Genomic DNA, 17583 nt, shown 5'->3' on the forward strand with positions numbered 1-17583 from the left:
GGAAATTGAAATTTAATAGTCCAGGCCTTCGATCTGTGCAATGCTGAAGAGTTTCTTTTCAGACTGATGACTTCTGAGTACTTGTAGTGTTTACTGGAAAGGTCTTTCCAGGTTAAATTGTGCACTCCAGTAAAGATTGTAGCTGCCCCACTTCAGTCAATTTTGGGGGGTCAGAGAGCCTAAATATTTTAAGATCTAATATATTGCTGCACTTCCTGTCTAACTGGAATGACCTTGAGTGGAAAAAATAAATAGAAACGAGCATACAAATAGAAAGCAGAGCTGGAAAGTCAAACTATATGGGCCAGATGAGCTATCTTTTAAAATGACCAAATTATAGCAAATGATGTTGTAATCTCTATGTAAAATCTTCACAATTATTCCCAGCATTGTTATTATTTCCAGAGGTCATTATTTAACATAACAGGAAGATGCCTTTTGTGAATATTTAGTTCTTTCTGAAGCTTGGAATTAGTGTTATTGGTAGCTGGTTAAATTCAGAATCCCATTTACCATTCTGTATTTTTGTGCTACTTTAAGTTAGGTTCTCTCTACTCTTTATAACTCAAAGCATGATATATTTTGACATAGAACAGTCCTTTGTAAGGTGTACAGCAAGCAAACATTAATGAGATAATGAAAATTCATCAGTCTAAACAGCAGTTTCTCTATGCAATTTAAAAACATAGGGTAGAATTATGTGAGGCTCAGCACTGTTACTAAATATTTAGAAGGAAGATTATTATTATTATCTTCTAGAGATCCTGTGCACAGAGTCTCAAAGTACTTATCTCATTCAGTCCTCAGTACAACCACTTCAGGTAGGTCTCCATATCCCAATTTTAGAGGTGAGGAAAGAAGTTCATCAAGTTAAAGAATTTGCCCAAACTAAGTAATCAAAGCAGAATTCAGATTCAGACCCACAGCAAAAACCAACCCACACTTGAAGCTATTTCTCTGCAATCATGTGCTCAGCCTTGTTAGTTATTATCTCCCATGAAGAAATGATCTGGTGATTAGATTAAAGGTCTGAATTCCTCTCTATGAATTTCAGAGCAACTGATTAGGAGAATTGCTGGAGTATTTGTGGTACAGTTAAAGTAAACTTTTTTCAATCTTATCCTCAGGCAACAAAGGCATTTTGTCTTTCTAATTTCATTTTTTTTGCCTCTATCTGACCTTATTCTCTGTTCAGCAGAATTATTATAGAGACAGAGTTTACATCAGGGGAAATGGGCTTTGGTTTTAGATAAACTTGAATCCCAGTAATGCCCGGCAGTGTAAATTTTCTTCCAACTCATAAAGGTACTTTTATTATCCTCTTCTGTGAACTGCTAATAAGAGAAGTACCACCATCACTGGATCTTGTGAAGAGTAAATGAGGGTATGGAACTGTGCCAGTACATGTTAATCATGGCCCATTTATTGTTTCATATTAGACATCTTAGTTATCTATTTTAAGTTCATATTTCTACTCATTTTCAGACAAGCCTTTACTTTCCTTGAGTCCTATTAACAAGAACCAGAATTGGAGAAGTGCACGTGAGAGGAGTCTGAAGATACCAGTGATATATAAACATGGGAGGGGATTTTGGTATCCTATATGCCTCAACATTAGCAAACTGTACATAAACATTTCCTATAGTAATTCTCTAATCTTGATGTTAAACACCTTTATCTTTCAGTACATAAGATATGCTTATAACCTATCCTCCTTCTTAAATTTGCTTTTAAACTCAGTTGGAGTTTTGAAGTACCATCTAAATGTTGAAAACGTAACGATCAAACATGTTATAAATGACTGACTTCTCACTAGCTTGATAAATGAGAGCACCTGTGTTTGGCTGATGGAAAAATATTGGCTTCCTTGGAGGTAAGCAGGAAGTTGGTCTCCTTACCACCCCAAGCTGAGATACCCTTGTTGCTTGGCTTGGCCAATGGAACAATTTCAATCCTTAGTATTCTAAAACTCAGTTACCATGCATGATGGTAAACCCCAAGGTCACCAGACAATCTGCTATTTGAGCTGATGATAGTAACAGAAAGCATTGCTTTGACAGATGGATGAGTCAGAAATGGAATATTTATAGGACTTTGGGGTCCAAGCTCAAGACAGGTGGAATTTTTAAGGAGGGGCACACATTAAGAATGGGCAAAGTTCATGATATAAAAGTTTATCATTAGTAAACATAACAAGCAAGGGTCTTGATGTAAGTTGTGATAAATGAACTGTTGTTAATAAGTGAGCTCTTTGCCCAGGTAAGCAGAGCAGTGACTGATAAATTCATCTGTAGGAAGTTCCTAAAGCCAGCAGTGAAGTTATTTATGAGTTTACAGCCTTATCTTTCCCAGGTACGGGTTTCTTAGAAGAAACAACTAAGTCTTAGTGGCATAGGTGGTCTGCAGTCATTTTTAAATCAGGATGATAAAAATAGTCTCAGTTCTCACCAGAATCACAGCTGATGCTAGAGGGGAATCCAGCATTCTCAGAATCCTGTATAATGTCCCAGATATTTGACAGTGGATGGTCAGTCACAGATTCTGGATCTCAGTAGTATGACATTCAACTTCTGGAATGATCTCCAGTTGAGGGGATGGAAAATTAGGAGAGAAGAATTAAAAGAATGTTAATGGGGAAGAGGTAAACGAGAGGCTGGAATATATCAGGAAGCAGAGTAAGCATAGGAAGTTTCCATTAAGCCAAGTCACTAGATGACTTAAAGCAAACATCTCAGAGCTTCAAGATCCTATTTATGGAACTGTATACCGTGATCAATAAATGGACTGAATGGATCAATAAAATGTCACTTAGTATGAGGAATCTATCCAAGTACTTTGGATATTGTCCATTTCTGGCTTTTAGATTTCCTCTGTGTTATTCCTGAGCTTGCATTTATGATGTTATTTGTTGTCCAGACATTTCATATAATGGTAGAGGAAAATGTAAATTTATAGTTATTTTAGATTCAACTTTGCTTTCCCTCTTACTAATTGTACAAATTTCAATTTACCTTACTGCCACAAGTTTTATGACTTATCCTATAAGCAGTATACTTGTGAGTCCTATAAATATCATATTCTATAAAATGGAGATATTAAAAATAGCCTCACAAAGCTGTTGAATGTCATAAGAAATAATGTGCGTGAAAGCAACTAACACAACTATCCCTGTCACAAAATAGACACTCAAGATGTTTCACTTCTTCTCTCTTTTTTCCCTCAGCTTCCCATACTTTGCAGCATACAACTGAAATAGGCATGTGTCGTCTATTTTTATCCCATGTTATCTAAATCAGTGGTTCTCAATCAAGGGTTATTTTGCCTTCCAGGAGGCATTTGATAATGTCTGCAGATATTTTTAGTTCTTACAACAAGGGTGGGAGGAAATGCTACTGACATCTTGTAGACAGAGGTCAAAGATGATGCAAAAAATCCTAAAATGCATAGGATAGTACCATAGAACAAAGAGTGTTTCAGCCAATAGTGAATATCTAAATTGTCCAATGACTATTATTAATACATACCATATTTAGAAGAACCATAGATCAAAATCAAGATCATCATTATGAATAACAACATTATTTATTGACCTTATGCCAAATATATGGTTATATATATATGATGTATTTTACATTATTTCATTTTATTTTACACAATTCAATGGAGTCAGTATTTTTATACCCATGTTTATAGGAGACTTGGTAATGTAATGCAACCTGACCCAAGTGCATGCAGATGGAGACATAAATTAAATCCAGATGTCTGACTCCGAATCTTATACATTAAATGACTAAGCGATGTTGCCTTAATGATGCCCTACCACTTAATGATGAGGGTCTTTGACTAAGAATTTAATCCTCCCAGTTACAGCTTCTATTCTGTAAAAAAAAAAATGAATGATGTTGCATTTTCATCCATGTTATAGAGTTAGTGAGGATCAACATTATCAAACAATAAAAGTGCTTTAAAATTTTAAACTACCATAAAATGCAACTGATTGATAGATCTGCTCCCACCACTGGGCACACTTGGGAGATTATACCTCTATTCTGTTGAAACAATATTCTATCGGCAGCTCCCTAAAGAAAGTGAGATAAGTGAAAACAAAAATTCTGTTCCACTGAGACCGAGGTCCTGTTTGGATAAATTACATTTCTGATAAATCATGAAGAGTATGATTTATCAGAAAAGCCCTCTAAGAATCCAGTGCTTCTCCAAAATGCAACCTGAGAATGGGATTAGGGATAAAACTTGGGTAGTCTGTTCACACATCTTTAACCATAAAGTTTCTTTTGTATTAGCTCTGATAACAATCAAAGATCTGTCATATATCTTGGGGTCCAAAGTGCAGAAACAAAATATATTATGTGCTAGGGTCTCAATACAAGAGTACCCATTTCTGAAAATTTAAGATTATGTTAATACCATGATGTATTGAAGCAAAATTATCTTTTCACCATTACAAAATTATCTTTTTATCATCCACCCCTTGTGGGCAATTTTTGCTTTATCGCACATTTTTTATTGGTGTTTTTCCTTTTGGTTATGTCTGTAGGGCCCTTGAAGGGTCTACCCTTGGTGGGTAGATCTATGCTGTTGGGAAGGGTTCCATGACATTGGCAGTGGCTCAGGAGGAATCACTAAGACATAGAAACCCAATAAGAGCATGTGCATTTCCAGAATTTAGCTATTAATAGAAAAATATGTGAATACAACAACTACTCCTATATATCATTTTGTTTATCAACATCCTGACTAAGACTCTCTGTGTCAGAAGAGAACCTTCCTTAGAAGGTTATATTGAACAAAATAAGATGATTTAACTTTTTAGTCATTCTAAGGAGACTGAAATACCATTTAACGAACATATAAACTAGAGCTAAGTTTATTTTTAGTAGGTCACTAGGATGGTATTACACCATTTCCTTCTTTGTCCTGGGAAGAAAAACATTTTTACATGGCTTCACTACAGATCTGTATAACTATCTTTTGCATGAGCTTCTAAACAACAGGCTTACTTCTTTCCCCCATCTTTTCCTCCATCAAGATGTACCTGGTTTCTGTTCCTTATAGTTTCAAAAGAATACTGTGAAAGATAGTCTGAGCATGACAAGATAATATATTTGAAAAGGCTTAAAAATATTTTGGCTAAGTTTCAACATCTTTAGTGTATAGCTTTGACCAACAACCCATTTTTCTTGGCTTTTCTTGTTCCTGCCATTCATCTCAATTTTCTCCTTCCTGGATATTTTTATCTCCAGCTTGCTTTGCCTGCCAGTTGTGGCAACTTCCTCTGAGTACTTGGCCCATGGCTGACTCTTCTGACCCCAAGCAATTCTCTATTTTCCACAACCTGCAGCTTTCAGGGCACTATCATAATAAAAATGTTCCATTTCAGATCGGTCTTACACTTTGCTTTGGAAGAAACTCAGTAGAAACCTTGGCATTTAGTTAAGGAAAGGGTGGTTTGTTTCTGGAAAATTCACAGATTAAAAATTCATAGTAATGCCTTAGCTTCATCAAAGGAATTGAGAGAATTTTATCAAAAATCTTTTACAAATAGTTTTATTCTGAAACTTTTAGATTAGGATTAGGCAACTTTTTATGGAATTCAGTACTAATGTGAGCAGAATGTTCTTAGCGACAAAGCTGATCAGAAGCAGAACAGGCGTTATAAAAAGATGGTCAGTGCTATGAAGTCTTTGAAGCTGTGTAGCTCTGAATCAAATGTTCAAGCTTAAGGTCCAGCATCATTGTCTGTGATGGCAGGTACCACAAATTCATGGAGTGCTATAGATGAAGACATCTGCAGCATCTATAGATGAAGACATGGCCTCCATTTGCCTGAAAAAAAAATTGATAGAGGAAATTTAGCCCACAATGTCTTCATGACCCAACCCATTAACCTTTTACAAAATCATCCCAAACTACAAAAATGTCTTATGCACTCCAGCGTTACAATTCTGTGAAAATGCTGCATTTTACCACACTTCCATTTATATGCACGTACTTTTCTCTCTGATTGAAGCAAACTCCCAGTCTCTCAATACCCCTTCATCAAGCTAAATTTCATTAACACAAAGATCAAGTGGCACTTTGTTTCCTGACTTTCATTCTGGCTAGTCGCTATTACTCTGAGACCCAACAGCCCACCATGCTTATCTCCATCAGCCTTCAGGAACGTGTATCAAAATTAATGTTGAACGTCCAGCTTCTCCTATTAGGCAGTGAGCACTGAGGGAGCACAGAGACTGAGATTTTATTGTATTTTCTTTCATTGAGTAGCACAGTACTTGAAATATAATAGACACTCATGGAATGTTTATTGAATAAATGAGTGACAACGAATGTAGCATATGAATGATTTATTCTTATCCTTCACCTGTATTGTGCTTTTCTTCAATCTTCTCACCCATTATTTCCAACCCAACACCAAGACTTCTCTCGGCCAATCCTTAACCTCCTGCTCCCTCCATTGTACCTCTTTGTCCTCTCCTCCACTTTTACTCCCCATCCTCCAAAATACAAAATTTTAGCACGTAAAAAGTATTTAAGATCTAAAGGATTTTTTTTAAATTCTGGCCCAGCATATGGTCATGTAGAAATCCACCCCCACCTTGCTCTAAGTCACATTAACTAGGCTCCCTTGACTTCAGTCTTTGGGTTTGTTTGTGGTGGCACTGGCTAAGGTCTAGAAAGCAGAAGAAGGATAGACATCAGGGAATGTATGCCTCTCTTTCCTTGCAGGGGCTGCAACTTTTCCTCAGTTTATGTTCCCATCTGAAGTGTGTGTCATCGTTTCAGGCGCTACGGTGTACCCCATGCCTTGAGGCCCACTAATATTCTCTCCTCTTGTTATCACTCCAGTCCAAAGATCCTAGGTCCTTCCTACTACTACTCACTTCTTGTTGGCTTCACCATCCCTCATTTAGTTCCTCTGCTTTTCTATGCAGAGTATCCATTTCACTATATTAAATCCCCTTTGTGTTTACTATTTAGAGTCGTTTTTGTTTTCCTGGTTGTACCTTGACCAATAAAATTTAGGTACACAGGTAGGAAGACAAAAAGTGTTCTTGGTATATATATCAAATTTCTTGGTATATTTTCAAATCATTTCTGAATGATTCTGCACAATTTATTTATACCATATTGGTATCAATGACTACTGGAATTTCAACGGAAACTGAAAACAAAGCAAATACAAGTTAATGAATGGACACATGACTATCATTTGATAACCATAATGGCTAATACAGCTTCAGCTTCTTTCTCTGTCCAAGATTTGACTTCAACTAGGATCAGTTTTACTTCACTCTTTCAGAACCTCAGCTTATTTTTTTGAAAAATAAACCAATTACATTTAATTCTCTATAAAATTATTCTCTTTTGTTGAAAGACTGATATTAACTACTCTTGGGCCTGTCCTTTGAAATATGGATAATATATGTTCTTCATCAACATGGGTAGGTTACATGGGCTGTAATGGTAAGAACAGATTTCCAGGAAGATTCCTAAAGTTGCTGAAGGAAAATGTGCAGTCCGATAGATTTCTAAATATTTCCAAGAAATAAGACTAGATGATTTAGCTCTGACTTACCAGGAAACTAGTTTTCCCAGTACTTTTTATTAAATGAATTGAGTGATTATGAAGTTAAATCAGGTATCTTTGCATGGAAAACCTATCTCTACTTACTTTATAACCACATGTGTATGTGAAAATTTGGCTTCATATAATCCTTGAAAGAAATTCAGGAAATCTACTAATATGAAAGCAAAAACACAATACCAAGGCCATCCAAAAGGAAGGTAATATGCCAACCGTTCCATTTCCAGTTTTATAGACAAACTGGAAAAAAAGGACCTCTATTTTTGTATTTTTTGCATGAATATCTTTACCTTCCTACCAACATGAGAGGACACATAAATATCGCTTCTATAGCAACAGGATTTCTATTTGGAGATAATGTATAGTGGAGTTGGTAGTTGGGGCTCTAAGGATAAAACAGAAAAGAAGAAAAGAAGACAAAAAGAGAAGAGAAAAAGTAGAGTTGCTTCTCAGTATGCTATTCCCAAGCATATATCAACTGTAACAGTCTATTCCTCACTTGTATGTATTTCCTCTACTAAGAAAATCAGTTTTTACTTTGTGTATGGCTAATTGTTAGATATATTTTAAGAATTAACTTTAGCATCCTCTCTGGGTAACCTTTGATCTCTTCTACTTTTATTTATCTGAATTAAGTGCTTTTCCTTTGTTGTTTTAGCAGCTGGATGTTTCTTAATATGGAAAGGGTTACCCTCTTACATAATAATCGTATTCCTTTCATTTAACTGAGAGCTCCCTGGATGCTTCATCTCTATATCATCAATACTTAGCTTGGCATCTAGTAGGTCCAACATTAACAAAATTATTTGATTCAACAGTATTGTTCAGCACCCACTCTGTGCCAAGAGCAGAGGGTATAATGATAAACAAAATTAGACACAGTCCCTGGTTTACTGAAACATTTTAATGAAAGAATCCCTGAAGCAGACATGTCCACCATTCACAGACACCATTAGCAGACATCCCAAACATTAGCAATGCCACAACCCATAATCTTGGAAAGATATCTTAAACCTTATTCCCCTAGACAAATTGAATTTTATGAGTTAGAGAATTAAATATTTGGGGCAGGGATTCCTTCCATCTTAGTAATTCTTTCCAGTCCAAGTTACTAGTGGCCCAAGACGTGAGCTCTGTAATGAGTCAAATATCTTGAAACTTGGGGTCATTTCTCAAAGCTCAGTTAACGCCATAAATTTGTATAAGGCAAGTTTTTATTCTGAGCAGAATGCATGACAAATTATGTCAGAAGTGGTTACAATTTAAAGAATGTCAATAGTGAATGTAGTAAACGCCCAAGTAAATCTTTATATATCCAACTGAATAGTAGGCTGCACCATTAATTACACAATGGAGAAGAAAATTCTGTCAGTTAGCTCATCTTTACTCAGAATCTTTCTAGTCAATAAGGAAGGTATTCCAAAGACATTCTCTACCTCTTATTTCTGGAATGAAACTCATAATACAATAAAGTTTTGAAACTAGATGCTGACTTTGAAACTAATTAAATCCCTCTATGAATTATTTGAGGACTTGTTTTTAAAGTGTACCTCTGTAAAGTTGCTCCAACTGAGAAGCAAACTACTTTCATATTTGCTCATACTCTGAAATCTGTCCCCTCTCTGATTCATCCTGTATACATTCCTTATGATTTAAATTTTGAACATTTCTTAACATTTCATTAATTCACTTTAACACTGTTTATTTGGCACCATTTATACGCCAGGCACTACATAAAATTGTGGTTCTTAAGTACTTAAATCGAGGCAATTAAAAGTTTATTCACACTTTCTAAGGGGAGAATATTTTGGAGTAAGAGAGAGAGAGAGATGGTTTCTTTAAATACTTTATAAAGATAATAGAGCAATGATTTGGTCACAAAGCTGTAACTTGAAACGATGTGGACCAGATCCCCCCAAAAATGCCCAGTTCTTTCAATTTTCATCCTAGTGGGATTGGTAGTACCAGTATCTCTGCTCTGGCAGTTTCAACAACTGCAAAATGGAGATGGCAATATCTTACCCATGTGATTGCTGTGAGAATTGTATGAAACAATATATCCAAAGCCCCAGGGATGGTGTCAAGTATATAGCCTAAATAATCACTCAAATATTTGTTCCCTCCAGAAAGGCTGGTTCTTAGGCTAAAGTAGGTCAATTGGATATGAGGATGCCAAAAGTGTCTTCAACCTGCAAAATTTTATCTACTGGGGTTGTACGCAAAAAGTGTCAGTGTTGACACATTTTACGAAGCTGGTTTATTGGCTTTTTTTTTTTAAAGACAGAGAGAAGGAAGGAAGGAAGGAAGAAAGGGAAACATCTTTAAACATTTTCTTGTTTTTTATTGTATTTTGTTTCTCCGCTTTTGTTACATGGGCTGGGGCCGGGAATCGAACCGAGGTCCTCCGGCATAGCAGGCAAGCACTTTTGCCCGCTGAGCCACCGCGGCCCGCCCCGGTTTATTGGCTTTTAAATATACTATCAAATTGAGAGTGAATTGCTAGAACTCATTAGCTGAGAGCTGTTTTTCCCATCTCTGTTGGCTGCCAAAGAAGCTACAAACCTTTGGGTTCCAGATCAGTGTAGCTCAAAGGCTGAGTTACATTAAAGCTGAGCATTTTCCTTTCCTGAATAGTTTCACTGACAACGTGTTTATCTTCATAATCCCACTCACCACAGCAGAGGCTTAATGAACCTACCAGGGAGTAAAAATAAACCACTGCCAGAAATTAATGAGGACAGAACTGAAATGAAGATCACCTGCTCAAAGCTCCTCAAACAAAAAAGTTATTCTACCCGTAGAAATATGGTATTTCCCACACTCACAGTCTCAGAGCCTTGGGAGAGTTTCCCTTAATGCTTCAAAACTCAGTTGTCACCCAGTTCTACAATATATGGCTGATGAATGGTTTCCCGAGTCAGATTACTGGATTTAAATTCACACTCTGCCTCTTTTTTTTTTTTTTTGGTATTGGACAATGTGGTTTTGTTACTTAATCTCTCTTGGCCATAGTCCTCCTATCTAAGTTGGGATTAATAAAAATACATGATTCACAACATCATTTTTTTAAATGATAAGACAATACCAATAAAGTACTTAGTCATCATAAACACCCAAGTAAATGTCAGTTCTTTTGTTTTGAGCTTTGAAATATTTCCTCTTCACCTCTTCTAGGACTAACTTCCATGTTCTAAACCCTCTCTCATAAGGTACTCTGCAAACCCTGAAACAGTAATCTGTGATCAGATTGCTCTACTATGCCAAATGATTTAGCAAACCCTAATTGTCCTGAGAACAGTATTTAATCTTCTCTGAGTCTACAAACTATCTACTATCATGACCCCTTTATTTATCCAACTGGATTACTTACTATGAGCTAGCGCAAATCTTCCACTTATTTATATCAATATACTCCCTTTTCCCAGAATCCATGCTATTTCATACTAGTGACTTTACACATACTTTACATCTGTGTCTGAAGTCTTCTACTTTTTTTTCTACTTCCAATCCTCCTCATTTTTTAGTGTTTAACATAAGGAAGGATTTTCTTAGCATTCTCACTTCTAGCAATGTCCAAGCAGGTAAGTGATAAGTGTTAGGGGATGAGGTCACTTCAAGGCTTACTAGAAATTTATTCATTAAACAATTATTGAAAATTCTCCATTTATCAATAATTGAGCTAGATATTAATATGGGAAATGAAAAAAATATACGTTTGTCCTCCAGAGGTTTCTAATCTAGTAGGGAAGTCAATTACATTTAGGCTGCTATTAATTTTACTTGATATATGAAAAGTATGTCTGGTACACATAGAGGGATGCATGCAAATAAAAGATGGTGAAAGAAGACATTTAGGAGAGGGTATTAAAGATGAATCATGAAAAAGCAGTAAGCAACGCTAGAAGAAGAAAGAAAAGAAGTTTCTGGAAAAGAGAGACGTTAAATATTACGCTTAACATAACTGCAGTATGTACAGGAGAAGAGAACAGGATGAGGTTGCAGGAGAGGCAAGAGAAAAAGCTGGTAGGTAGGGCTCAACCATTGAGGGGAGTTACATGGCAAGCCAGTGACTTCACGTTTTACTCTGTTAGTGGTGATATTGTAGTTTTTGAAAGATAATTTTGACAACAGAGTTGGAGACAATTTTCAAGACAATGATACTGTAAAATGAAAGGACAAATAAGACATTGTTTCAGTGATTCCACTGAGAAACATATTTGAATAAGCAGGATTCACACAAGTCAGGCCAACATGTCACTTTGTTTCTACTTCCTGTCTAGTGTGAGGTAGATACACCTGCTGGAAGATGTATCTGAAACTGCTGCCTGATTTTATGTCTGAAGCCCTATATGGGAGAAAAATTTAACTAAAAAGATTTTATTAAAGATTCAAGAATATCAATTACATAATAGAAAAAACATGATTTGGGGGAATATAATGCAGAACAACAAATGCTTTCTCTTTCATTTTTGTCTCTTTAATTTTTCCCTAAGTTCTTTCTACTGATTTTTATCAACTTTCAGTATTTCTTATCTAGTCTTTGATTTCTTGTGTAATTAATAATTTACAGATAGAATATCACTTGAAAAGAGATATGTATCAGATATTAATAAATATAATAGATTTATAAGCTTAAAAGATCAAATCATTTTTAAATCCCATCTTGAGATTTGCCCACAATTCTATGCTGTTTACCTTCTAAATTATTTTAAAGTAAATATTATGTTACCCTAGTACAATAATTTATATATCTGGTAAATTACAGACAACACTTAAATGTGAATATGCTTGCAAAGTTCTGAATAAATAAGTTAGAAAGGGAGAATGCAATATTAATCTACTCTGTCATGGCTATTTTTAGGAATTATCTCATTTAATTCTCATGAAACTTTGCAAGGTAAGGATTATTAATTCCATTTTTTAGATGCAGAAACTATGGATAAGAGATGCTAAGTAATTGCATTGTAACTTTATGTTACAAAGTTTCGGTATTAACCCAGGCATTTATGCTGATAAAGCCCATGCTATTTCTATTACACTTGGGCTAATTAAAAAAATGGGGATGATTGGGATAAGAGATGATAAAATTTATATTGCATTAGCCATATCTGTCATCTTTAAGCCTTTTCCTAGGTTCAATTAAATAACACTTTGACGGAACTGAAATATCTCATTGTTTGGACACAGACTCAATTAGCTTCATATGTTAATATGTGTGTTGCTTAGAGAAGATGATGCTGAGCTGAATCCAGAAAGATAAGGAAAAATCAATGAAAGAAGGAAAATCATATTCTATGTAGAACCTAATAACTCAAAATTATGCTGAGCTACTCAGTGGTAGGATTATTTCCAAGATTCTCTTACAAATGGAAAAATAGACGCAGTAGATTTACTTCAGGTAACTAATAAATGCAGTGCTGGGAATCAAACGCAGTTGATGTAATGACAAATTCTATTCTCTTCAAGTCATCATGCTTTCATGTTCACATTATTACAAAAAAGCTTTTTATCTTAAAAGAAATTAATAGAGAAGCTGTGACTCATTTTCTTTCAATATAATATTTATTTTTCAGTTGGGCTTTGATTTTTCTGAATAAATGCTAAGCACATAAAACTTCTAATATATAAGGCTTCACAGTGAAGTCCACAGAGCTGCATATCTGTTAAGGTGCCACATGAATCATTAATTGAAGACATGCCCTGCACATATAATTTATATTTTATAAGAAGATGTTCTAAAAGTATGTACCTTAAATGGAAATGATATTGTCCCAAAGAATCATCTCTCACCACAATGCTCTTTAGCAAAATATGGATTTTGAGAATAGTTGTCTCTTTATTCTTAAAGAAGACTTAGCTGGGTATAAAAATGTTGGCCAGTTTCTCCATAGTCTTCTACTTATTGTGAAAAGCCTTTCATGAATAAAAGGCACTTTATTTTCAAGTTTGTATGAAATTATCTTACTCTATCTATCTATCTATCTATCTATCTATCTATCTATCTATCTATCTATCTATCTATCTATTTATCTATCATCTATCTATTTATCTAACTAGCAAGCTAGCTAGCATTTTTGGCCACTCATAAGAATCTTCCTTTATTCTTGAAGTGCAGCCACTTAATCAGTATGTATTGTGCCATGACTGATCATTGCATATAAATTTCTTTAGGACACCATTGCCTTTTCAAATTATATATTTTAAGTACTTATTTTCACACACACAGAAATCCATTCTTATTAATATTAAATTTAATATTGGATCACTTTTTTCCATAGTTCTATCAAGAATATTACTATAGGGCAGGCCATGGTGGCTCAGTGGCAGAGTTTTCACCTGCCATGCCAGAGACCCAGGTTCATTTCCCAGTGCCCGCTCATTTGCTCATGCAAAAAAAAAAAATTATAAAAGAACAATACTACATGCAGATTAGAATATTTTACCTTTTGGTAAAAATTTTTTTCTCTGTAATTGTTCTTTCTTTTGTTAATTTCCATCTCATTTGACCATTGCCTTTATCATTCCTATACTTTTCTCCTCTAATGTGGCACTTTGTTGTTAATGATACTTTCTTGGATTGCTCAGTCATTAGGCATATAGCACAAATTTCTTTCACATAGTGTACTTTCAACAAATAATTTCTGAATATAAAATGAACATATGAAAATATATACTTTTTAAGGTCTCTTTTGTACTCTTCCATTAATGTTAATGATTACTGAAAGCAAGCTTCTATTTGCTATTCTCATGTATTCAGCTTGTCCACAAAACAGACAAGGTAGACTATTTTTTACCAAGTAAATATTTGTTGATGATTTGTTTTGCACCAGTTTCTATAGGCCATAATGTAACACCAGTTTCTACAGGCCATAATATATGGTCATTAAAATCACAGACTTCGTTGTTAGATCTAGGTTCAGCTCACAGAATGCCAGGTATTAGCCATGAGAGTGTGAAAAAGTTAATTGTTCCTCACTTATTTCCTCATCTGAATTTAAAATGCTACCCACCTTATGAATTATTGTGATGACTTAGCAATATCCTTAGCAGAGTCTTTGCCACAGCAAACATTACATGTGCTATCTAGTATTATTATTATTCCTTGTGTGATGATTTCCATGTCTCCAGAACAATTATTTTCTCCCCATTTTGAAGGGGAGGTAACAAGTTGCTGAGAATCAGAAAATTTAAGCAATTTTTCCTGGGTTGCACAGTCGATAAATAACAGAGCTAGAGTTTGATTATTGTTCTGTATGACCCAAATCCTATGTTTTTATTCATTCACTTCATGATCTTACAACAAAGAGATTCAGAAAAACCTTCTTCAGAGTGGAGATTATCTTCCAGCCATGCATATCTCAAAAACTGAGTCATTAAAATACTCAATCAGTAAGTGGCTTGCTTTTTGCACGAGTCTGTATTTTCAATAACTGTCAAAAATATATTCTAAAAATGGTATGTTAAATAAACAATAATATTTGTTGTAACAAAGGATCCATGAAAGTACTAAGGAAGAATGAGGTCCTTTTTATTAAAGTCAGTAGAAAGCACCCCAAAGAAAATGGTAATAAACCTAGTACATAAACGTCACCTCAAGCATTGACGTAGACAGAAGGATCATTCAGACCTTGAAATGTGTCATCAGCTTAGTTGAACTATAAGAAAAGAACTAACTTAAGAGCTTTCCAGTGAACTTATTCTTTAGTTTTTTCAGTACTTTAAACACTCTCCTTTGACACAAAGATGCAAATTAATTACTGAAAGCCTTTTTTACTACAGAAGAAAGGTCTCCATTCTAAATTGCTTTTGTGCACCCTATAAAAGTTTAGCTTTTCTATAAATATGAACCCTAGAATTAAAATATCTGATTTTTTATTGGCCCTCATAATTTTCAGTCTTCTCTTTTGTTTCAGGATATTCTTTTGTGAATCTGGAAAGCCTTGTAATTAGTGGTGACCTACATCTGGACATATGCTTCTAAACAATTTGCCCTTTCAAGAAAAAAAAAATTCCCTTATCACTTTTGAGCACCAGTATTTGATCAGAGTATAAGGAGAAAAAGATGGTGTTGAACCCTCATACCAGCTGGAAAAAAGTGGCTTCTGCTTTTTAAAATATTAACAGACCAGAATCTAGTGGCTGGTAAACTCACCAGCAGAAACACTTCCTTCTATGCAGAGGTTCTGCATAACAAAATATCTAAAGTTAAAACATTGTGGTTCTAGCAGATATATCGATAAAATGGTATCTGGGTTCAAACGTCTTTTTAGTTTGCCTCTTTGGGTAAAATAGGTGATTCGTTTACACTTACATACACAAATACTGGAAGTGTTCACCATTTGTTTGACCTATTAAATCTGCCATCATTTTTTTGGCAGTAACCACTTTTATCCCCTATGACATTGCAACCTTCGTCTGTCGTGTAACGATGAAGGGCAGAAGGCAATGTGGGGCCACAGGTCCTTAGACAACCAGTCATGTGTACGTTCAATGTACTCGACATGGTTGGATTCAAATCTGCCATCTTGCTCTGCGAGTTCTTTCTGTTACAGTCAGTATATCATTTGCTACTTTTACCCTATTTTCTTATATATTTTAGATTAATTGGGCATTTTTTTATTCTATTTTATCTCCTCTATTCATTTACGTGTTGTTGATGTTTTTTGAAATGCTATCTAGGGCTCATAATATATACATTTAATTCGTTATAGTCTACCTTCAGTAGTAGAGTAGCACTTTAAGTATAGTGTAAGAACATTACAAAATATCTTTCTATTGACTTCTTTTCATCCTCTGTGTTAGTTTTTGTTGTATGTTTTATTTCTACATATATAATAAATTCCACACTACATTGTTATTATTTTTACTTTAGTCAGACAACTATCTTTTAAAGCATTTATACATAAGAAAATGCATCTTTATTTATTCACATATTTACCATTCCTGGTATTCTTCATCTTTATTTCTTTCTGTAGATTCAAATCTCCATCTCTTAGTATACTCCTTCAGCCTGAAGAACCAAATTTAACATTTCTTATTGTGGATCTGCTGATAATGAAACCTTTTGGGTTTTATTTAAGCCTTCATTTCACCTTCAGTGTTGAAAGATATTTTTTCACTGGTTAAAGAAATCTGAACTTTTTTTTCAGTACTTTAAAAAATGTAATCTGTTATTTTCTGGCATACATAGTTTCTACTAAGGTCTAGTGAGGTCTAATTTATGTATGATTTGTCTTTGGGCTGCCTTAAAAGATTTTCTCTTTATGTTGATTTTAACACTTTATGTATCATGAGTCTAGGGTATTTCTTTTTTTAATTATTTCAATACTGCTTGGACTTTTCAGAACTGAAGTTTTCCTCTGAGACACTTGGATTGATGGTTTGTTGTCTTTCATTAACTTTGGAAATTTTCCAATCATTATCTCTTCAAATATTTCCTCTGCTTTATTCCTTCTCTCTTCACTTAGGTATTGAATCATATATTGTACTAAAACTTTTTGATGCCGTCTTCCGGAGAAGATGGCGGTTTAGTAAGACGCGCGGGTATTAGTTCCTCCTCCAGAAAAGCAACTAAACAAACAGAAACAATACGAAACAGCTCCCAGAGCCACGACAGAGACCAAAAAGACAGCGTACCCCATTCTGGAACAGCTGAATGGGCAGGGAGAATCCACTGCGGTGAGATACCCGAGGGGCGACTGTTTTCCCGGCCGGGGCAACTGGCGACTGGGGTCCCCTCCACGCACGTGGCTCCCTGGTCTGACTAGGAACGTTGGATAGTGGGGCCCTCCCGTCACGCTTGGCGTCTCGGGCCAGCTGGGCAATTTGGACCGGCACTCCCCCAAGCCACGGCGGCCAGCAACCCCCGCCTCCACGCGCGGTTTCCCGGGCCGACTGCCCCGCAGACAGACGAGCGCCACCTACTGGGCAGGAAAAGAAAAACAGAGCCCAGAGATTTCACAGAAAAACCTTTCAAC

The 17583-nt window shown here is 35.4% G+C and overlaps 1 protein-coding gene and 1 long non-coding RNA gene across 3 annotated transcripts in view; one reads left to right on the forward strand and one right to left on the reverse strand.

The window, feature by feature from the left end:
* The window catches only part of ANO3 (anoctamin 3), a 436850-nt gene that overhangs the window by 53188 nt on the left and 366079 nt on the right, over positions 1–17583 (forward strand). The window lies entirely within an intron of this gene.
* LOC143644796 (uncharacterized) overlaps positions 5557–17583 on the reverse strand; it is a 91061-nt gene continuing 79034 nt past the window's right edge. The window contains exon 3 of the long non-coding RNA XR_013156873.1: positions 5557–5844. This is a non-coding gene — a long non-coding RNA (uncharacterized LOC143644796). The remainder of the gene's footprint in view (positions 5845–17583) is intronic.

Source organism: Tamandua tetradactyla, chromosome 8 (genome assembly GCF_023851605.1).
Source record: "Tamandua tetradactyla isolate mTamTet1 chromosome 8, mTamTet1.pri, whole genome shotgun sequence".
NCBI classification, from domain to species: Eukaryota; Metazoa; Chordata; class Mammalia; order Pilosa; family Myrmecophagidae; genus Tamandua; species Tamandua tetradactyla.